This window comes from Schistocerca nitens, chromosome 3 (assembly GCF_023898315.1).
Source record: "Schistocerca nitens isolate TAMUIC-IGC-003100 chromosome 3, iqSchNite1.1, whole genome shotgun sequence".
NCBI lineage: Eukaryota > Metazoa > Arthropoda > Insecta > Orthoptera > Acrididae > Schistocerca > Schistocerca nitens.
This window is the reverse complement of record NC_064616.1, coordinates 636,213,603-636,238,360: the sequence shown is the minus strand read 5'-3', so window position 1 is coordinate 636,238,360 and position 24,758 is coordinate 636,213,603. Positions and strand designations below refer to the sequence as shown.

At 44.2% G+C, this 24,758-nt stretch overlaps 1 pseudogene; it reads right to left on the bottom strand.

The window, feature by feature from the left end:
• Positions 1 to 991: 991 nt before the first annotated feature.
• LOC126250144 (5S ribosomal RNA) lies at positions 992 to 1,109 on the bottom strand (annotated as a pseudogene).
• Between the last annotated feature and the right edge of the window lie 23,649 nt (positions 1,110 to 24,758).

The window sequence follows — 24,758 nt, the reverse complement described above, 5'->3', positions numbered from 1 at the left end:
CTGGATGTCATTCTCCTGCGGAACCGGCCCGTTTCGCCACGTGGCTCGTAATTTTGTGTCTTTAATTTATATTACATACTCATCTCTGTAATTCACACTGTTATCATTGTTATATTCTGAAAATTGCACTAATGTTAACTTGACACCGTTATAACTACTGCTGGATCTACGGTGCTGGTCTTTGACTGTTTTTTAAGAACTTAAGTTTGTACGTCGAACTCTTTATATTGTTCTACTGCGAAAATTGCATTTATGTTAAAGTGGCACTTTTGTAACCACTGTTGGCTGTATAATTCTTTCTGCCGGAAGTCAAAAATAAATACATAATAAAAACACAAAGGCACACTATCTGAGTAATAACAGCTGCAGCGATTTTTCTCAAACTTTAACAATACTCCGTGTTTGATACCCTTGGTGTCAACAGGAACTCTAATGTTAAGGAAATACTTTTGGGATGTAGGTCTCTTAGTGCTACCCTTAGTTCCCAGTGTTATTGCTTTCTCCTTAATCCGTGGTCGAAGTAGAAAAATTCACTTTGTAAAGGATGAGAAAGAAATCGTCGAGGACATGTAATATACTTCGCTTAATTCTTTCATTTCGAACATCTTTTGGTGCCTTAAAGATGTTGGTAATATTTCTCCAAAATTTCACTGTATTGTGTTTTGGCTCCCGAATGAGAATTCTAGATTCAATGTATTTTATGCATAATGGATGCAGTTAAACTCCGTAACTGTTCCTTTATAAGGTGTGGAATAATGAGGGCTACCAGTCACAATATTTTTTTAATAAAAGCACTCCGTCGTCAGGCCACGGGTGGCCTACCGGGACCATCCGACCGCCGCGTCATCCTCATGGAGGATGTGGATAGGAGGGGCGCGGGGTCAGCACACCGCTCTTCCGGTCGTTATGATGATATTCTTGACCGAAGCCGCTACTATTCGGTCGAGTAGCTCCTCAATTGGTATCACGAGGCTGAGTGCACTCCGAAAAATGGCAACAGCGCATGGCGGCCTGGATGGTCACCCATCCAAGTGCCGACCAAGCCCGACAGCGCTTAACTTCGGTGATCTCACGGGAACCGGTGTATCCACTGCGGCAAGGCCGTTGCCACGTTTTTTTTTTTTTTTTTTTTAATAATAGAGGTTAATTTTGTTTAACACACGGTCGGTTTCGGGCTTGTGACCATCTTTATGTGGTTTACATTCAGGTACGTATTTCCATACCCAGTGCTGAAGATCAGTGTTTCAATCACAAACAAATAATGTGATGATTACTAAATAGGCATAAATGAAACATCTGGAAGTGGCCAAGCGACATGTGTTGCAAAATACTACAGTTCTTACATAAAACTAGTGTATCCTTACAGTTTTCAAATTACATTTATCAAATATTTTGCATAAAAATATTTCGTGTTTTACAGGATAACCGTATATTAGTCACTACGCTAATTATTGATGCTTCCATATTATGTCTTTTATAAAGTAGTATCACTTTAGATGTTGGTAACTCCAGACACACATGCACTCACAGCATCCAACTTGATTACATTTGGAAAACGGAGGCTATGGTCAAAGAGCTTAAGTCAAGGAAGTACCGAGATGATACACATACAGATACGTAACTGATATTACAAATTAGGAAAATGAAATTGTTACATGATTGTGGAGCTACACTGTCATTTATAATATGGTTCCTGGTAAATTATATAAGGTTAAATAGACATCTTTTTTTTCCAAAAAATTGCTAGTTGTGATGGGGCCATGAAATTACAGTTTCTGATGTTTGAAATATTTTTTAAAGATATATACAAATGAGTGATAACGGTTGTTTTTCCACACAACAATTCTAGATTAGACGATATTATATATGCAGTTTGAGCTCGAACTCCAACGACAAAATTTCGGAGTGGCGTGGACTCAACAAGTCGTTGGAAGTCCCCTGCATGCTATCTCTATAGCTGTCCAAAATTACGAAAGTGTTTCCAGTGCAGGTTTTTGTGCATGAACTGCCCTCTCAATTACGTCATATAAATGTTTGATGGGATTCATGTCGGGCGATCTGGATGGCCAAATCATTCGTTCGAATTGTCCAGAATGTTCTTCAAACCAATCTCGAAGAACTGTGGCCCAGTGACATGACATAGGGATCGCGTGAGGGAAAAACGACTGTCTGGAAGCTTCAGTACGAGCTCTTATTTCCCTTATCTTTGAATGGTGATCACTGCACGATTTGAAAGTTGATGGTAATAATATATGCTCTACATCCTCGGTGAATACCGGATTTCGGAATTTAGTGAGCACCCCCTTCTGTTTAGCGCGCCGTCTATCTGCAAGTGTGTCCCACTTCAAACTTTCTATGAGATTTGTAACGCTCTTGCGATGGCTATATGTATCAGTCACGAATCTTGCCGCTCTTCTTTGGACCTTCTCAACCTCTTGAATCAGACCCAACTGGTAAGGGTCCCATACAGGATTCGAACCTCCGGCGGGATGGGCCACGCAATCCGTGACTTGGCGCCTCAAACCGCGCGGCCACTCCGTACGGCACCACCAGCTTGCACGGTGCCTTGTTGACAACTGTGGTACATGGCTTCATGCAGTCTACGCCACCCTTGAACACTACCATCAGCTCTTACCAACGGAAATCGGGATTCATCTGGCAAGGCCACGGTTTTCCAGTCATCCAAGGTCCAACCGATATGGTCACGAGCCCAGGAGAGGCACTGCAGGTGACGTCGTGCTGTTAGGCAGCAGCAGCCGGCCGAGATAGACGCAGCAACAGGGAAGTAACCGATTTTGTGACTTTTACGAGTTCCTAACCAGGAGCGAATTCTATAATATTATCTGTGTGCTTTAATAGTTTAGTTCCTTGAGTTTCTGCGTGTTAATTTAATATATAATATATAATATCGTCTAATCTAGAATTGTTGTGTGGAAAAACAACCGTTATCACTCATTTGTATATATCTTTAAAAAATATTTCAAACATCAGAAACTGTAATTTCATGGCCCCATCACAACTAGCAATTTTGCGTTGAAAAGTAGACCGATTTTGTGGCATCTTACAAGTTCCTAATCAGGGGCGAATTATTTAATTTCACCTGAGTGCTTCGGTAGTTAGTTTTGAATCTCTGCATATTAATCTCATTTATTAGACACAACTCCTGCATTTTCGTTAGGTTCTATAGTAGAATTCCGCAGCACATGCAGGTAGTCCATTTATCTGCACAGTTTAGTTTTCCACAGTCCTTAGTATGGATAGGGACTGTGATTGTTGTGTGAGAATGCGAGACGAGTTAACGAAACTTCGCTTTCCGCTCCAGCCTGTGATGGATTTGGTTACACAGCTTGAAGCTGCAGTGGATGGGCACCACTGTTGTGGGCCGCCTGTGGGGATCTAACGGACGGCCAGCACGTCAGAGTCCTCCAATCGGTCCTCACCGGTGGCCAGCCTAGTTACTGCTCGCACTGAGGTTGACCCCTCACTTGTGGTCGAGTGGGAGATTGCTCCGAGGCGTAGCAGGCGGCGAAAGACTTCCCAGGGGGCCGTATGTAATGTCTCCCCCGTTAGTCTGACAAATACGTTCCAGGTGCTGTCTGTGGCTGACACTATCTCTCAGCCAGATGCCGTCGCCTGTCCTGTTTCAGAGAAAACCGCCTAACCTGCAAGATCCAGGCAATCACGGAGGGTGGGAGTATTGATAGTTGGGAGCTCCAATCTTAGGCGCGTTATGGGGCTCTTTAGCCACATAGTTGCCAACAAGGGGAAGAAAGCCAATGTGGACTCCGTGTGCATACTGGGCGGAGTCATTCCAGACGTGGAACTGGTCCTTCAGGATACCATGAAGAGCACAGAGTGCAGCCAACTGCAGGTGGTGGCTCGCGTCTGTACCAATGATGTGTGTCACATTGCATTGGATTCTCTCTGGTTTCGAGCGGCTAACACAAGTGGTAAAGGCTTACAGTCTTGCTTGCGAGACGAAAGCAGAGTTGAACATTTCCATCATAGTCGATAGGACCGATTGCGGACCTCTGGTACAGGGCCAAGTGGAAGTCTGAATAAGAGGCTCAGACGGTTCTGCGACCGTGTAGGATGGAGATTCCTCAACTTGCGCCATAGGGTCGTTGGGTCTCTCGGGTTCTGCTGAATAGGTCAGGAGTCTACTAGATGCAGGAGGCGACTAAACGGGTAGCAGGGGCTGTGTGGCGTGGACTGGGCGGATTTTTAGGTTAGGGGGTCTCGGGAAAACACAAAAAGGGCTTCAGTCACAAAGGGTACTGGCCGAACACAGGATGAACGCAGATACAGGTACCATCCGTACAACAGTTGTAAACTGTCGTAGCTTTGTTGGAAAAGTACCAGAACTTCAAGCGCTAATAGAAAACACTAATGCTCAAACCGTTATAGGCAATGAAAGCTGGCTAAAGCCGGAGATAAGCTCAACAGAAATTTTTGCGAAGAACCTAACGGTGTTCCGAAAGGGTAGGCTAAACACTTTTAGCGGTGGCGTGTTTGTTGCTGCTAGAAGTTGTTTATCTTGTCGCAAAATTGAAGTAGATAGTTCCTATGAGTTAGTATTGGAGAGGTCATTATTGGCAACCGGAATAAAATAATTGGATCCTTTTACCGATCTCCCAATTCAGATGATACAATTGTTGAAAGGTTAAAAAAAAAAAACTTGAGTTTGATTTCAAAAATGTGCTCGACTCAAACAACTATCGTTGGTGGTGACTTCAACTTACTCTCGATATGTTGCTCGATATGTTGGCGAAAATCCATCTTTAATTCCGGAGGTATGCATAAAACATCATCCGATATTGTGCTAAACGCATTATCAGAAAATTATTTCAAAAATGGTTCAAATGGCTCTGAGCACTATGGGACTTAACAGCTACGGTCATCAGTCCCCTAGAACTTAGAACTACTTAAACCTAACTAACCTAAGGACAACACACAACACCCAGTCGTCACGAGGCAGAGAAAATCCCTGACCCCGCCGGGAATCGAACCCGGAAATCCGGGCGCGGGAAGCGAGAACGCTACCGCACGACCACGAGCTGCGGACGGAAATTATTTCGAGCAGTTAGTTACGAGCCCATGCGAATAGTAAACGGTTGTGAAAACACAATTGATCTCTTAGCAACAAATAATCCTGAGTTAATAACGAGCATCAAAACCGATACAGGGATTAATGAACACAGGGCTGTCGTAGCGAGATTGGATATTGTAACCCCCAAATCCTCCAAAAATAAACGAAAAATATACTTTTTCAAAAAAGCAGATAAAAATTCACTTGACGCCTTCCTGAGAGACTATCTCCACTCCTTTAAAATTAACAATAAAAGTGTAGATCAGATGTGGCTTTAATTCAAATATAGTATCAGCAGCAATTGAGAGATTTATATCAAATAAATTAACAAACAATGGAACTGATCCTCCTTGGTACACAAAACGTGTCAGAACACTGTTGCAGAACAAAGAAAGAAACATGCCAAATTCAAACAGATGCAAAATCTCCAAGATTGGCCATCTTTTACAGAAGAGCCGCTTGGGGTAACCGCGCTGTCAAGGCGCTATGCCACGATTCGCGCGGCTCCCCCGTCGGAGGTTCGAGTCCTCACTCTGGCATGGGTGTGTGAGTTGTCCTTAGCTTAAGTTAGTTTAAGTTAGATTAAGTAGTTTGTAAGGCTAGGAACCGATGACCTCAACAGTGTGGTCCCATGGGAACTTACCACCAATTTCAAAGTTTTACAGAAGCTCCAAATTTGTCGCGGACTGCAATGCGAGATACTTGTAATAGTTTAGCCGGCCGAAGTGGCCGTGCGGTTAAAGGCGTTGCAGTCTGGAACCGCAAGACCGCTACGGTCGCAGGTTCGAATCCTGCCTCGGGCATGGATGTTTGTGATGTCCTTAGGTTAGTTAGGTTTAACTAGTTCTAAGTTCTAGGGGACTAATGACCTCAGCAGTTGAGTCCCATAGTGCTCAGAGCCATTTGAACCATTTGAACTTGTAATAGTTTCCACAACGAAACTTTGTCTCGAAACTTCGCAGACAATCCAAAGAGATTCTGGTCGTACATGAAGTATGCTAGCGGCAAGACACAATCAATGCCTTCTCTTCGCGATAGCAATGGAGATACTACCGAAGACAGTGTGTGCCAAAGCAGTTACTAAACACAGCCTTCCGAAATGCCTTCACGAAAGGAGGCGAAGTAAGTATTTCAGAATTGGAATCAATAACAGCTGCCAACATGAGTATGGTAGAGGCAGATATCCTCGGAGTAGTGAAGCAACTTAAATCATCCAGAAGTGGTCTTGTACATTAAAAATGTTGGAAAAGTGTTATGAGTGCACTTGTGTGTGCATCATATCGAGAAAACCATTGGTTTCCGGACCTACAAGAGATGGAAAAAAATATGGAAACATCAGAAACACAACACATTACCATGCCTAATTTCTGGACAGGTCCTGTACGCTTTTGTAGGGAAGTTTGTACCATTTTTCCGGAAAAATAGTGTCAAGTTCAAGTAACGATGCTGGAGGGGGATAGCCATCAAAAGTGCTTCTCTTCCAAGTAGACCACAAAGGCTCAATAATATTGAGATCTGGTGACAGTGGTGGCCACGCAAGATGTAACAATTCATCCCTGCGCTCACGAATGAGTTGTGTCAACATGGGCCTTGCGTCGTGGAACATAACACCACCATTGGGTGTACCATGCGATGGACCTGATCAGAAAAAAAAATGGTCACATAATCCTTGGCAGTAATGCAAACTAGAAAGTAAGCAAGGGGTCCAAGAAATACCACGATATGGCCGACTAAATCGTCACCGAACACTCGCCATCTTTAATTTTTGGAACATGAATTCGGTCAGAAGTTAGAAACAGTTGTAACAAGATTCATTAGAGCAAATAACTTTCTTCCATTGCTCCATAGTTCAGGTTTCATGGCTTTGACACCATGTTTTCCCGTTACGTGCATTAGCATCACTCATGAGTGGTTTTAGAGCTCCAGTTCGCTCTACAATTCCCACCTTCTGAAATCCCCCTCGTGTTGTTTTGGCGGTGACAGGTTTCGCGAGTAAGACATTCAGTTCTACAGTGACTTTTGCAGCTGTGGTCCCGTATCTTTCGTCACAATCCTCTTCAATGACTGTCCTTCACGACCAATCAACACACACTTTCGTCCGCGTTGTGACTTAGTGGATGATGTTATTCCGCTTTCCTTGAATGCCGTATAAATCTTCGACATGGTACCTCTTGAAACACTTTGGCTGCCTTGGTTACAGAAGCACCCACCATATGAGCACCAACAGTCTGCCTACGTTCCAATTCACTTACACGCGACAAAATGCACTGAAAACTACACGCAACATTGTTCTGACCACGACTAACACTTGCAACGTATTGAGAACATTGTACAGGTTCCGTTTACGGTCAGTTATAACAGCACAAACTGCAAACTTGGCTAGCATTTGCATTTATTACCAAGCGTGCGTTTCCCGCTGTGTTTACATATTTTTGTCCAACCCATGTATGTTTGTTAGTATTGTTGTTTGTTTATTTGTCTTCTACTTGGTCCTTACGTTTGTACGTATAGTGGTTGAACCAACCCCCTGTATATGTCAAGCAATTGTGTTTAATCTTTACTTCGAGCTTTTGTAATGATTTTCGTATTTGTTTGTTATCAGCCCTTGGTGTCATTCGAAATTGTACAGATGACAATTGGATTGGTGTTAGGACTAGGTTGATAACATGAGAATGATGGTACAAGCCACCATAATAAAATAAGCTCTTCATCTGAAAGTAGGCAGCTCTGGCACAGTCTTTTAGTTAAGCACGGCAGTGGACGTCTTACATTCTGATTAGTAGTGTAAACCCGCTTGGTGAGAGAGGTGTAGTCGCTATTTAAAAGCGCTGTGGGCTTATAAATGACATTGTTATGTTGAGAAAAAAGAAATACTGTCGGTTTATTTGCTCATGGGGATTACATGATGAGCATCGCCAGGGGTACAAGCGACGGTAACTCCATTAGCCTCAGGCCCGTCCCGGAGGGGAGGGAAGTGAAAAGGTAAAGAAGACTAAGCCGATTGGCGTGTGCTCTGGCGACTCGCAACAGAAGACAGCTCTGTTTTGCAACCGCTGCTCCAAGAGCTCTCCGTCTCACAATGCAGGTGACCTTGTGGCGTGATTTGATTGACAAGCTGACTTCACTCGTGACGATTCGACCTATTCCGGCGTGAACTGGTCGATTCTTATCGCATCAGTGGAGACGTGACGGACGAAAAAGGAATTATTTTTTTAATTAAAAAAATAAAAAACTGTCGATGTTGGTTCCTGGGAGCACGTTGTACAGTAGTATGATGACAACATTGCCCACTGCCATATTGAAATGGAACAATACGCTTTTATTTTTCGCTGTATGATGATAAAATTGACGCAATATTTTTGTTAGTAATTCAGTTTTCAATATCTTCCCAAACATCAAATGATGAAACTATGGATGTGCAACCCTGAACAAATCAACGACTGCAAGATAAATATATATCAACAGGAACTGTGAATTTGAGAGACTACTATATGGGGACTCGTTCGCTACGTCAAACTCTTAAAACACAAGTAGATCTGAACGTCAACCTGTGTGGCCATCATGTTTATGTCATGGTGTTGAAGTATGTCAGTCTAAAGGAGGATACTTTCTTACTTGGAGACTGAAAGAATCAACCAAGGAACTACGCGTGTAATGTATGCTTGTTATTTTCTATCCTACCGCATGGTCATTCGATTGTAGTTTGTGTTTTGCCTCGGGCAGTGCAATACGGATGTCCCTGAGACGCAGCGGGTCCTCAAGAGGAACTCTAGTGTCGCCAGAGCTGTGCGGCCACTCGCCTTAAGCGACTTCCGCGCGACAAGGAAGCGGCTGCGCCCCAGCGTTTGAGCGGAAAGCGAAACGGACGCGAAGAAAGTGCCCGCCAGTGACGATGGCAATTTTTTCATTGTGCCGCCCGTTCTTGACCACCAGCGGAAACACTGCGGAAGTGCAGGCTACGTTTCTCCCGTTCTAAATATTTTGTATGAAAAAACTGAACGTAAATTTTCATAAGAAATTAGATTACAGAAATAATTGATAACACTTTATCATCCAAATCAAATCTGCATACACAAAAAAAGTTTTTTCCTGGTTACAAAACATTACTTCTAAGGTACTGTGATAGATGCAGTTATGCGATTTGTTTCAAATATTACGTTCACTTACAAAGTTTTTTATGGTGCTCGCTACGTTTGTTGCCTTTGAAACGCCTGGGAGATAGTAAAGCTCCCTCCACAGTTTCACCCGAGCACAGGGTCCCGCGTTCTATTCCTGGCGGGGTCACGGATTTTCACCTGCCTCGAGATGACTGGGTGTTTGTGTTGTCCTCATCATTTCATCATCATTCATGAAAGTGGCGAGATTGGGCTGAGCAAAGGTTGGGAATTCGTACGGGCACTGATAACTGCGCAGTTGAGCGGCCCACAAACCAAACATCATCATCATTCAAGGTTTAATCAATGTCTCTTCCGCTACCGCCTCCACAACGCCTCGTATGCGTGCCATTAGTGTTTCCACATCAGGAACTGGCGAACTGAACATTTTATTCTTAACGTAGCCCCATGAGGAAAGCCAATAGGAGTTTTCTGGTGAATGTGGTGGCCATGATTTTGTACCGTCTCTACCGATCTATCTGCCCAGAAATGTTTCATCCAAGAACTGAAGACCAAACAGCATCCTGTGTGACGGTGCACCGTCTTGTTGAAACTCTACTTATGGTTGAAATTCGTGTAACTGAGGTCGAACATGAAGTTCCAACATGTGCATGGAAACTGGTGATGGGATGGTGGGCTCAGTGAAAAAGAACGATCCAGTAACTGAGTTGTGCATGAAGTCACATCACACACTCACTTTCGGGCTGTCTCTTATCTGCTGTACCACGGTATGTGAGCGCTCTGAGCCCAGATCCTGTTACTTTCCCTGAGATATCAAAAATCACGTCATCGGTAATAGAAACTTTATTAAAGTAGTTATTGCCTGCGTCGATTCGTACCACTTTGCGCTTTGTGTGCATGGAAATGCAGCCGTTTGTACAAAATCTTTACCAAAGTCCTCCAACGGATGGCCGTTTCTCTGCAAACATGGAGCGTCAATCTGTACGAACTACGTTGATATGCTGTACGCAACGCTATCGTAAATCACTCCAGGTCTACCGCTTCGTGGCTGTCTCTTTAAATTTTTCATGCCGTCCTTTGATGCTCTTTAAGCTTGGAGGATGTCGATCATATGCACATCGGAGCAGCCCGTGAACTGTAAAAGGTGATCGTGTTTCATGAACCCAGAAAACACATTGCACTTCCTGCATTGACGCCATTGTGACGGCAGCACTCCCATGTTGTGTTGCCTCTACCGATAGAAATATGTGCTCTTAGAGAACATGTAGAAGTGTATCCACAAAAACTTTGTGAGTTAATACATAAAAGACATGTGGAAATGTATCCATAAAATTCTCCATGAGTTAAATCAGCATTTGCAATGAGCCGCATGGCTGTAACTAGCATAGTTCCTTAGATATAAATGTTTGTAATCAGGTAAAGATTTTATGTTCATCCCATAAAATATACAGTCTATTGTACAGGCCATGATGGAGGGTACTTTGTGTGGTGTCACCGCCAGACACCACACTTGCTAGGTGGTAGCCTTTAAATCGGCCACGGTCTGTTGGTATACGTCGGACGGCGCGTGTCGCCACTATCAGTGATTGCAGACCGAGCGCCGCCACACGGCAGGTCTAGAGACTCCCTAGCACTCGCCCCAGTTGTACAGCCGACTTTGCTAGCGATGGTTCACTGTCTACATACGCTCTCATTTGCAGAGACGACAGTTTAGCATAGCCTTCAGCTACGTCATTTGCTACGACCTAGCAAGGCGCCATATTCTTCAAGAATGTATTCTGAACTGATAATATTGTGAATCATGTACCGTCAAGAGCGACGCTCATCATTAATGGATTAAAGTTAAGTATCAAACTAATTCCGTCCGCTTTCTGAATTCTAATTCCTTGTCATGTTCCAGACCTCACGTCAGTATAGTCCTTCCCTCCTCACGCCAGCCTGCGTGAGCTAAAACGCGTGCATTTCGGCCGCCTCTAGTAACACGGTGTTGGCTCTTGTGCCAACACAACACTTTACACCAAAATTTTCGATTTTCTGTCCTAATTTCATTCGCGTATCGAGTGAGGAAAAAAAACGGCTGCCAGTACGGATTTGTTCGTGCAGTAGCGATGCTGAGTGAATTAGGTTAAGAAATGAGACGCCAAAAGTAGTAGATGAGTTTTGTTATTTGGGCAACAAAATAAGTCACAATGGCTGAAGGCCCGCAGCTCGTGGTCGTGTTGTAGCGTTCTCGCTTCCCGCGCCCGGGTCCCGGGTTCGATTCCCGGCGGGGTCAGGGATTTTCTCTGCCTCGTGATGGCTGGGTGTTGTGTGATGTCCTTAGGTTAGTTAGGTTTAAGTAGTTCTAAGTTCTAGGGGACTGATGACCATCGATGTTAAGTCCCATAGTGCTCAGAGCCAGCCACAATGGCTGAAGAAGAAAGGATATACACTGTCTATTCACATTAATGCGACAACTTGTCAGAAGTCTGAATAACCACTTTTGCAGGGCTGATCGCTGTAAGACATGTAGGAACAGATTCAATGGGGTTCTGGAAGGCACTGACAGGAATGTGAGGTCATTCCGACACCTGTGTCATGGCCAGCTCGGTTGAGGATCGATGCCGGGAACAGCCCGGTCGAGGTAGTCCTGCAGATTCTCGATTGGGCTTAAATCCTAGGAATTTGGTGGTCAGGAGAATACGGTAAACACATCCCGGGGCTCTTCAAACCACGAATGAACACTGCAAGCTGTGTGACACGTTGCAATGCCCTACTGGTAGATATCATCGTGCAAAGGAAAAACACACTGCATTTAGTGGTGGACATAGTCCTCAAGAAAAGATGCGTACTTCAGTTGGTCCGCGGCTCCCCCCGTCCGTGGGAGGTTCGAATCCCCCCTTGGGAATGGATGTGTGTGTTGTACTTAGCGTAAGATAGTTTAAGTTACATTAAGTAGTGTGTAAGCCTAGGGACCGATGACCTCAGCAGTTTGGTCCCATAGGAAATCTGTTGGTCCATTGTGCCTTTCCGAATGACGGGATCACCCAGGGAATGCCACGAACACATTCCTCAGACAATAAAGCTCTCTCCGCCGGCCTGGAACCTTCCGACGATTGTCGCCGGATGTTTGCTTTCAGACGTTTCACTCCGTTGGAACATAAGCCGTGATTCATCGGAAAAGGCCAACTGTCGTCACTCGGTGGAAATCCAGCTGCAGTACTGGCGTACAAATTCCAGCCTTCGTTGCTGATGAAAGGAATCAGCATGGGTGCATGAACCAGGCGCCTGCTGCAGAGGCACATATGCAGCAACGTTCGCTGAACATTCGTTAAGGAGACATACTTGGTAGTCCTTTGATTCATTTGGGAGGTCAGTTGCTCAACTGTTGCACGTCTCTTCGCCTGTACACAGCTTCGCAGCCGTTTTTCACCCCTGTCGTCTACGTTCCTTGGTGCCAGTTTTGGATAGCGCCATTTTTGTCATGCACTGTATATTTTAATCACGGTAGCACGCGAACAAGTTACAAACCGTGCTGTTTCGGAAATGCTTCCAACTTTCGCCCAAAAGCTGATGATCATGCCCTTTAGGACATCAGATAAGTCGCTCCGTTCCCGCACTACGACAACAACTGCACTGGTTTCCGCGTCCCTTCCCCCCCCCCCCCCCCCCCCCTACCCCGATACGCTGTATATACCCTCCACTGCTAGTGCTGCTACCTGCCGTCTCTGAGTGGTCATTGAACGTTGTGGTCGAATACAGTCGGCGTCACATTATTATGACTGAACCTGTAAAATGTAAACTGGCATGTTAAGAAAAGTATCTATCACAAAGAGGAATTTGTTAACATCGAATATAAATTTAAATTTAGAGTGATGTGCGGAAGAGAACCATGGACGATAGACAGACAAAAAGAAAATACTGGGTTTTGATTTCAGTTGTCGTCATCCGTTTATTGACCAGAATCAGTCGAACAGTTCAAAAGTTTTCTCATCTTTATATTTACGGAAGGACCGTTGCCTACTCTTCTCGCCACACTGTTGTCCTGAGTCCACCTCATCCCCAGCTGTTCTGGTTTCCGCGTCCCCCTCCCGCCCCCCCCTCCCCCCCTGCTGTGTGTACGATCCGTCGATATGATTCTGCCCTGGCCCCCTTTGCCAGTGATTTTATAATTTTCATAGTCCGAAAGCTGGCGATAAGTTGTACATGCACTCCCTTTGAGCATACTGTGTGCGATCTCCACCTGATAAATTCCAGTAACGTTAGACGCGCCAACAGCCATCGGGTGCTTCCACCTTTTCTCATCTGTGAGAATGGCAGTTTCTGTACGGAAAACGAGCTCGCATAAGGATGAAATTTAAATCGCCATATACCAAAGTAATATAAATACTGGAATAACAGTTTGCTAGTATTCAAGGTGCTGATGGCGTAACATTATTACGGACAGTGTATATCGGTGATGCTCTCTAATGGTTTAGATATTCCATTGTTATTCATGCATGCTAGATGAGAATGTGGTGCTGGACGAAAGTACTCTCACCGATACGACGGTGAGTTCTTTGGTTTGCTGCGGGAGGGGATTGACTGGAACTATAGCACACAAAATATTAGCTCATTTTATTACAATATAGATATAAAAATGTACAACTACCTCTGAACATTGTGTCACTTGATACAGGCAATTTTACAAGACCCTTCACTTGAAGAATAACATAATATTCACATTAACTTCTGCCTAAGACATTTAATACACTGACGGCCATTCTGAGACGATGCTGTCGTCTTCATTGATGACCGTGAACTGGGTCGAGCGTTCCTTTGCTCAGTCACAAGTAGACCATCGATTACGATCTCGTAACGAAGTTTTAGGAGGTGTGGCTACTCTGGCGTTTCTCATTCATTGGCGCGGCATGTAGCTACTATCTTTTTCTGTGGTTTCGTTGCGATATGCTAAGCTTGCAGTGGCACACCGTCCTTTGACCTACACTACATTCCTCTCCCTCACGGACCCCCCCCCCCCCCCCCAAACGGTCGCTCTGTCGTCATGTAGAGCGGATGAACGTGACGACCGGGGGGGGGGGGGGAGGGGGTGTTGGCTGACTGAATGGCGACGCAGTGACCGGGAACACTGAACACTGGCCAAAAAAACAGTCACAGGATGAACGCCAGTATCTAGAGACGCAGACGCTGTGGTCGGTTGAACAGCAAATTGATATTCTTTGGTGGCGTGATGACGGACGTCGGTTCTGGAAGCTGGACTATCGTGGAAAAACATTCAGCAGCAGAATATCTGACATACTCAGAAACGCGCAGCAGCTGGTTTTGGTATCACCGCTGCAACCCTGCAGAACCTTGGATGACGTAAGCAGAACGTCCAGTGGCTTTTTTAACGACTCTGCGCTCCAAACGCTGTTTTCTTCCAGAGGCTTTGTAGAAGACTTCATCTTTTGGCTGAAACTTACTGTGACCTGGCGGAACGAATTGTCTCCGCAGGGGGCGCAGAACATGTAACAGGGTGCGGTGTCTACGACCATGTAACAATTCCGCCGGTGAATTCCCGTCACAAGCAAAAGAGCAGCAGGAGGACAGAAAAATCTTTAAAGGTTGCTCCCATGTGTGGCGGAACGGAGTTTCTCCATATTGCTTTTGAACGTTCGAACGAACTGTTCAAACTGTTGGAAATCGGCAGACGTGAATTCTAGTCCATTGTCTGAGTCACCGACCACTAGAAGACCTTCAAGACAAAAAGAAGACAAGTCGATACCGTAACTGCAGAAGTGGTGAATGTTATGGAGACAACAAAAAGAAACTTCCTGTAAGTGTCTACCACTAACAACCATCGAGTGTTCCAGATCTGACCCGCAAAATCCGTAGAATGCATTACCATGGTCCGTACGGACATCGCCACTCAAAAAAGCGTTGCGGGGGAGCTGACTTATGTTCCGCACAACCTTTACAATGAGTTACTCAGTCGGAGCGTCTTCTGGCCCATGCCAAGTACAATATCATCTGGCGAGTTGCTTCGTGTGAACTACATCGCAGTGACCTTGATGCAGACAAAACTCCCCACTGTAGGGAGTGAGGAATCACAACCCGCGCAGTGTTGTTCTCAGTACGCAACAGCAGAATACCTGATAGCGCGGATAGCACGTGACGATGCAGAAAGTCGCGACACGTCACTGAGCGGTGAATTTCTTTCAAACTGTTTGGCCATCCGTGGCGCAAGTATTGTAACACAACCTGCGGAGTTGCGTCCCTACATCGCAGTGACCTTGATGCAGACAAAACTCCCCACTGTAGGGAGTGAGGAATCACAACCCGCGCAGTGTTGTTCTCAGTACGCAACAGCAGAATACCTGATAGCGCGGATAGCACGTGACGATGCAGAAAGTCGCGACACGTCACTGAGCGGTGAATTTCTTTCAAACTGTTTGGCCATCCGTGGCGCAAGTATTGTAACACAACCTGCGGAGTTGCGTCAGTAGGAGCAGCTGTGTCAACACGCCGGAAATCGAGAGGAAAACTTTGAAGACATTCAAAACCCTGCGAATCCATTTAAAAACCTGATTTCTCAGATGAATCAAACGGTCTGTCGGTACCGACAGGTAACCAAGAGAATAAGTCAGCTTTCAAATGTTGGGCAGTGGGGCTGTACAACAATTCATATTAATAATTAGACAGTATGAGAGCCCAACGTTGTAAGTTTTGCGCTGTCTGATTGGGGACGGACTTGGAAAGGTTGAACGTGGCCGTCAAAGTTCGATCCTTTGTTAGGAAATACAATTTCTAACCGTAAAAGTATTGGTAGAGCTTTTTAACACCATATAAAATGGCAAGTGCCTCTTTTTCAAGCTCTCTGTAGTTACACTACGGTTTTTTTAAGAGTTTTCGAGGCAAAAGGACTAGGTCTATCAGAAGAATCAATTTTATGGGAGTGCACAGCTCTGATTCGTTTGGCTCTGAGCACTATAGGACTTAACATCTTAGGTCATCAGTCCCCTAGAACTTAGAACTACTTAAACCTAACTAACCTAAGGACATCACACACATCCATGCCCGAGGCAGAATTCGAACCTGCGACCGTAGAGTTGACGCGGTTCCAGACTGAAGCGCCTAGAACCGCACGGCCACAGCTCTGATTTTGTAAGAAGATGCTTCCACATCTAACACGACAGGACTAGCTTGGTCAACATTAAACAGACATCGACGACTTAACTAATTGCTGAAATGCGTTCTGACATTCTTTGCACCACCCAAAAGGAACATTTTTCCAGAGCAGCCGGCTGAGCGGTGCAGCAATTTGAGCATCGCTATGGATAAATTTGTTATAATAGGTAAGTTTCCCCATGATTGATTGGGTTTCCTTGATGTTACTGGTCGCCGGAAGATCTCTAATCACATTCAAGTTAGATGTAGCAGGATGAAAATCTTATGTGTTAATTGCGTGACCTAATTATTTCAATTTTTCTTGGAAGAAGGAGCACTTTCCTTTGTTGCACTTTAGACCAGCCGCAGAAAGAACCTGAAACAAGCAGTCTAAATTTGATAAATGTTTAGCAGGCGTACGACCTGTGACTACAATATCGTTCAAACGGTTTGTAAAAGAAGAGACTTCCGCTGTTAAATATTCCAGGAACCGTTGAAAGCCTGCAGGAGGCGAACCACTTCCAACTGGTAGTCTTTGAAACTGGAACAAACCTAGATGTTAATCACACAGTATTGCTTGGACAGTTAGTCCAATAGTAACTGTAAATATGACTCAGTGAAATCTTTGAAAAGTATCTGCCCTGTCCGTGTGTCCATCAGTTCTTCCCAACGTGGAAAGGTTCCACGACAGTTTGCGGGTTTACTGTTGCTTTAAAGTCAGCGCACAGACGTAAACCACCTGAAGGCTCCTTGAGAATGACCAAGGGTGATGCACACTGGCTTGCAGAAACGGGTTGGATAACCCCATTGTCTTTCCATCTTTGCAGTTCCTGAACAGCTTGCTTACGTACTACCTGGGGGACAGGTCATATGAGAAATAATCGCGGTTGCTCATTGTCTGTCACAGTAATGCACGCTTCAAACTCTTTAGCCCTTTCTAAATGTGGCTCACACAGTTCCTTGTGTTTACCACACAAGTCACAAACTTTAATGTGAGGCGGTGAAAAACTGATTTGTAACACCTTGTTCTGTATGCACAGGTTGAACAAATCAAATAAATCTACTTCAGACATGTTTGCACATTTTCTAGAATTGAGTACATGATACGAAACGCTTTTTGTCACTCCATGAAAAGCTGCGGGCAAACTACAGATGCCAAGTACCGGGATTCCTTGTCCGTTGTAGGCAGATAAAATAGAACTAGGCTGTTGTAGCACTGGGCTAGCTATTCTGTCATACATGTCTTTAGTAATTGGGGAACCAGATGCACCAGTACGCAACTGAAATGTAATCGTCTTTTGTGCTACCCGTAACTGAACAGAAAGTTTGTTCGCCTGCCTGAATATTGCTGTGGAAGTTTTCCGCGGTGCGGATGTGCGAAGCGTCCTGTATGCAGTCGTTTACAACTTTGTCATGGCGGCGCGTTCGCATGGCGGTGGCTATTGCCCGAGTCTGGTTTACCGCGGAAACATACTGTTTGAATGTGACCTAGCTGTCGGCACTGGTAACATTTTGTATCACGACAAGGACAAGCTTTCCGGTCGTGATTCGAAAAGTACTGGGTATAAGACTTCCTCACAGATTTTTGTAGCACACGTCGTGTATCACGAGATTGAAGTTTTTTGCTCCTACGCTTTCTGTTCGCCTGAGCTCTATTTTTAAACACTTTAACACTATCATGGACTTAAGCCTGTCTTGTACACTGTGAAAAACAAAAATACGCGGAGATTCAAAATCAACCTCTGCTGAGTCCACAACTCTTTGAGGTTCCCTAATAGACATAGCCGTATTTAGATCAGCATCCAGCAGATTTAGAATTTCAGAGTGAATGCTTGCGTCTGACACATTGTGCGTGATTTAATCTCTTAAAATAACATCACTATAACTGATTTCTCAAGAACACTTAAACTTACAGTGCCTTGTGAGCCCTTTGAGTTGGGCAGTCCATTATTTTAGTTTATGTGCAGGCTGCTGCTTGGGACGAAAAATTTAAACCTCGTGCTGCGACATGGACCATATTACCATAACTTTCGTTTAGTAGCTGAACAAGGTCGTTGTACTTGACTGATTCGGGACACAGTTTAACACACAGACTGCAAATGTCGGCTCTAACGGCCGACAAAAAGAAAGCATTGCATTCCATACTTGTGATGTTGTATGCAACAAAACGGACCTCCAATGGCGCCTGATATTCCGACAACTTTTGTTCTTGACTGTGGTATGGGCGAAACTTAGGCACAGCAACCCGTGGCGCCGCTGCTTGCCAAGAGGGTAGCGACATCCGACGCTGGACAGTGAGCATCGACTGCGGCCTCGTAGCGAAGCTCCAGGAGCCGTGGCTGTTCTGGCGTTTCTCGCTCGCCGGTGTGGCATGCAGCGACTATCGTTTCCTGCGGTTCCGTTGCGAGTTCCCAACCTTGCTTTGGCACTCCGTTCTTCGGACGACACTGCACAGAGCGCCTTCCGCACCAATACTCATTTACATTTAATTGTCTCACATGTGATCTGTTCATTAGTCACAAACGTCAAGTATCTAATAGCATCTGCCGTCGGCTATTTTAAAGTGGAACTACCACATAAATATAGCCGTGGTGAAGTCAACTGCCAGAGAGATTTTTCGGAAGAATGCGAAAGACTTGTAGGCGCCCTGCATAGGAGGCCACTAACTAAATCCGCATGAGAGCGATTATTGAACATTACTCATCGAGATGAGATGTTTACCAAGTCGAGCTAACGGTACACATAGAGGAAATTCAAAGAGCTACGAAACTTGTTACAGATTGTTTATTATGGACGAAAACACTACAGAAGTGCTCGACTAACTCCAATCAGAGATACTTCAAGAAATATGTTGAGTACAGCGAATAGTATTATTTTCAAAATTCCTAGAGTCCTTGTTCCAGTTGTAGTCAAGAAACATCCTATTTCCTCCAACGTTTGTTTTAAGTCATCGGCGCATGGACCGAGCAATTTGACGTTGAGAAGCCGGCCGCGGAAGCCGAGCGGTTCTAGGCGCTTCAGTCCGGAACCGCGCTGCTGCTACGGTTGCAGGTTCGAATCCTGCCTCGGGCATGGATGTGTGTGATGTCCTTAGGGTAGTCAGGTTTAAGTAGTTCTAAGTCTAGGAGACTGATGACCTCAGATGTTAAGTCCCATAGTGCTTAGAGCCATTTGATCCATTTTTGACGTTGAGAGTTAAGCGTGCCGAGTTTCTGATGTCCTAGCATGGAAGAAGCACGTTGGGGGGTCTTTCCGAGCGTGCAGAACACTGACATGCCTAACATTGTGGACGTGCGGTTGAAAGTTGACCAATGAGATAGAAGAACGCCACCTACGTCACATGCACGCCTTCTCTCTTTAGTACAGACTAGTGGGACACCATATTGGTTTTCAGTTGAAGCCCATGATTATATATGCCATCTGTAAGCATCGGAAAATTTAGGATCTCTCGAAAACCTGTCATTAATTGTACGATTTGTTGTAATAAAACGACGGTAAACGTCATATTGGTGGCTAAAGAATTATTGTAACTTGCGTCTTATAAAAGTATGCCGTTTCAAGGCAACGGCATATTAAAGATCCATAAGAAACGCAATGTTCTTGGTACAGTTTGTTATAATTAAATATGAGTTAGTAACATGTATATGAGTAAAGCGTTCAGTGGACGGTAAGATGCAAAGTAAGATGTTTCAACATTTATGATTCATATAGTGTAATGAGCAGCGTTCTAATGTAACAAGTCGGCGCTGTAGCTCAGCGTGTTCGGTAGGAGGATTAGCTGCTCTCTGCAATTAAAAAACTGACTTAATGGATTAGTGATGAACTTGAACAAGCGTCATGGGACTTCCACCCCGAACAAATACAGTAAACAATAACGAGCAAAATGAGATTAAAACAAATTAAGAAAAGAAAAAAACACAACAAAGTGTAAAAAGTTAAGAGGAGATGTATCGCTGGTTAGCGTCCAAACGGCGCAAATTATTGTAGTTACTAGGCTTCGCGTTATCTAATAGGGTCTAATACTTTCTTATTATTTTCATAAAAGTATATTCTATAAAATTCGATGTTATGTAGGTATAAGGACGATCTTTCTGAGGAGTGAGTTTGTTCGGTTAACTTGATCTACAAGACATCTCGCACTATTTGCAATAAAATATTTTGCATTTTCTTGTTTTAAATTCTGCATTTCACGTATTGTAAAGATTCTGTTGTTGAACGGGAACAGTGATCAAGTTAAGAACTGTATCGCACTATTTGTACTGGAACTCTTATAAGCAGATGTCCTTACTGACTGGACATGGTATACTACGGACAGAACAACATAACTACCGTATGGACAAAGGAGCAAATGTGCGTTTTAATAGATCTAACGGGGAAATTTTACGCCCGTCCATTTTGTTAAGAGAGTGATGTGGCAGTCAGACACAGCCGACGCTGCGATCGCATATACCACGTTGAGTCACACATACCGTATGCAAAAGTCGCATCATTTCTGAGCGTTCAGCAGCACGTTGAACTCGGCACGCTCAACGTTGACGTTCGACAGCTCAGTCCGTGTGCCGACGGCTTTAGGAGAGTGTACTTAGAGCAATCTGGGCATATACGGAGGCTACAGATGTCAGCCACTAATGGAACAGGAAAAGGGGAAGAGCGAGTGAAGAGTATGATGTTTCTTTCTAACATAACATTTACATCATATCATCATACTCATACCAATTCTTCGGCTATATTTTCTGAAGAAAAAAAAAAAAAAAGAAAATTCAGTTCAGTAGCGAGGACCATTGTAGAACTCTCCATTTCTCTTCCAAGTAAACTGTAAAATGGAAAATTACACATTTGTACTTACTGTGTGATAAATCGGAAGGTATGTTCGTCTTTGAGACTATTTGCGTTATTGTTGTTATTATTGGTATGGACTCAGACTAATAACAATACCTGTTTAACAGACAAAGCGCTGTAGGAAAAAAATTACATAGCAGAAAAGTAGCGCAATTGAAAAGCTGCTATTAATATTAGAAAAGAGTAGGAGTTTGTGGAATAATCTCAGCTGAATGCTACTGAGAGTGTGTAACGTCTTCTACACCCCGATCAGTGAAAGCACTTGATCGTATCGGCCGGCCGAAGTGGCCGCGCGGTTCTGGCGTTGCAGTCTGGAACCGCGAGACCGCTACGGTCGCAGGTTCGAATCCTGCCTCGGGCATGGATGTGTGTGATGTCCTTAGGTTTAACTAGTTCTAAGTTCTAGGGGACTAATGACCTCAGCAGTTGAGTCCCATAGTGCTCAGAGCCATTTGAACTTGATCGTATCGGTCAAAGCATTTGGTCGCGTGATTGCCTACCTGTGGATTTCGGAAGCATAACTATTGGTTCCGAATGCCATCGAATCGAAATGGGGAAAAACATACAACTCACGGTCGGGAAAGGCAATGACAAATCACAGAACTATAATATTTTTGATATGGGATTAGTAACGAATAAAAGGATAAAAGTTAGTACTGATCTTTCGCAGAAATAAATACCGGGTGTGCATAAAGTCCGGAAACACTTTCAATTACTTGTTGCACAAGAACTAAACATTGTACAGATGTCATACATCTTGCACTTTGAAGAGAAACTATGAAAGTATTTTTACAAACAATCGATATGCGAACCATGAATGACCCGGTAGTCGTCAATACGGTAATCGAATTCTTGCCATACCCGCCAACTGTGGCTGTTGCTTCCCCTATTCTCTCCCGGAGCTCTGCTACATCACGTGGTAGAGGCGGCACATATACCAGATCTTTAATGTGCCCCCATAGAAAAAAGTCACACGGAGTGAGCTCTGGTGATCGGGGAGGCCATTTCATGAAACTGCGAACAAAACAAAAAACGCTTGTCTTTATCGTCGTCATTGAACTTCTGCACTAGCTCCAATTTGAATGGTTTCATAGACAGCTTCTGTCGCAGGACTTTCTACACTGTCACTGGAGACATTTCGAGTTCACAGGATACACGACGCGCCGATTTCTTTGAACTGCATATGAATGTCTCTCGTACGCACTCCACATTCACTTCACTCACACTTCTCTTTGCCGGGCACAAACAACGTGTCGTAACGAATTTGTTGTGCCAGTGGTAAATGGCCTTCCTTGTTGGTGGCTTCTTACCGTACTTGGTTCTAAACATCCAAGTTGTTTTTGTCGAACTGCAAGATACAGAAAGCTCGCTCCGCACCTGAACTCGCCATGTTTGCGACCAGCGCTGATTATCGGCAAATTACAAACTACGCTGTGGTGGTATACATGAAAAACGCGTTCAGGGATTCTCTTCAAAATGACATATGTATGGTATCTGTACAATATTTGGTTCTTGTACAATAAATAATTGAAAGTATTCCCGGACTTTATGGTACACCCTGTATTTCCTCTGGCTGAATCGGTACGTATGTGGCAGCATGCACTACCAATATGTTGTTGAACGCCGCGGATGAAAAAGGGGTTTTTCTGAGGTTCATACCACGGGTTACATTGGTGACAGAAAGGTATGACAAGTGTTCTGGATAGCGCTTGTGCTATGGACATTTTGTGTACCCAACAGAAGGATCGTCTTACTGTAGCTATCCTACACTACAGGTTCAAAATTTGAATATTACACATTGCCTCCAGCTAAGGCAAATGGAGCAAATCGGTTGGTTCTTCTTGCTTTAAATGTCGTCGACGGAGAGCTTTAAGGGGCTTGTGGAGGCACCGTTTAGTCTATGTATATCATATAGACAAGGCTTACCAGCCAATGATCTTCATTGCGGATGCACTCACATTGCCCGAACTTCTACGGGAATCGGTGGATTGACTGCCGCGAGTAATGAGTATAGTGGGCAGAGGCACTACGAACGTAGTGTGTGTACAGTAAGTTGGAAATGTGGGTCTCACGGGGAGCGTGCCAGAGATAAGTTCCTGTTATCGCACTGTTCTCTGTGTCCTCGGTGGCTCAGACGGATAGAGGGTCTACAATGTAAGCAGGAGATCCTGGGTTCGAGTCCCGGTTGGAGCGCATGAGTTCAACTGACCCCGTTGATATTTGTCAGCGCCTGTAAGCAGCTAAAGGTCTGGATTTCATTCTAATTAAGTTTGTGTGGTTCCTGAGAAAACCCGAAAAAGCTTTTTCACCATCAGCGGTGGATATGTAAATAACTCATCGCAGCAAATTATTCAAATTTCAACGGTATACTCTCTAGGAGATGTGCAATCTTCCGACATTCAAGAATATTTATCTCTTACCGAGAAACACCATAAAATCATTGTTTTTGGGTACCAAAAACGAGCCGGGGATTCCAAGACGGCTATACACAGCAAATGGCTGTGATTTTTACCATATATTCCTATGATCCCAATCTGTAACATCCTTGAACATATTGATATCATTATCAGTTTCCGAGATATAGAGGTTCAAATTTAACCTACTCGTGCACGTAAAATACGCATGTAAAATACGGTATGAGGCTGAAACGTGGTTTATAAAGTGCTGTAACAGGGAGAAATATGCTGTAAAGTGTCTCCGTTATTATCAGAAGGGTTGTGGGAACTCCATGTTGTTGTATTGAAGCAAATGTAAAATTTTAATGTTCGTAAAATCCGGTCTGAGGCGTGAAATTAAATTTACGTTATTTCAGTTTCACATAAGTTAACTAACAAAATTTTATTGAGCCATAAAGTTATTTTCGTATGAGGGGTATGCTCTGTCGTAGCAGGGAAAAGAAGGAAACCAACGGAAAAATGCTCAAGTGCAAAAATGGACAAAAAAGGCAAGTACGTTCCTGTTTAAAAGACTCTGACTGAGAAGTGGGGTATCACCTACCTCATTCTACCTCCCCCAGCACCTTTAAGAATTTTCACAAAACTTTGGACCTGCCAACATATTTGCAGCTTTTTATGCTGAGATAGGAGGAGATAGTGGTAGTGGGAAAGAGATGAGAAACTAACAAATATTGCAAGTTAGTAGACAGTGTTTGTGGTATAGAAACAAGAGGAGACAATGGTATTTTGAGAGAAAAAGAGGGACACAGTGGCAGTGGAGTGGAACGTAGTTGACAGTGACGGAACAGTGCTAGGAAAAGAGTGAATGAGACAATGCCAGTGGGAGAGGAACAAAGAGAAGGAGAAAGTTGAAATGGCTGAGAGCCAGTGATAATGAAAGATAATGACAGTGAGTTGGGTTGAATGAGTGAGTGAGAATGGGCAAGTGAGAGTGGATCGGTATGAGCGACTTACACCTATGGCCTGCTGGGTGTGAGCGGGTTACAGTTAGGGGAGCTTGTGGGAGTGAGAGGTGAGTTGGTTGTTAAAAACAGCGCGAATATGCCCACATGCCAAAATTTTTGGGACAATTTTTAAAGGTGCTGAGGAAGGTAGAATGAGGCAGCTGGTATCCTATTTTTCAATCGGCGTCAT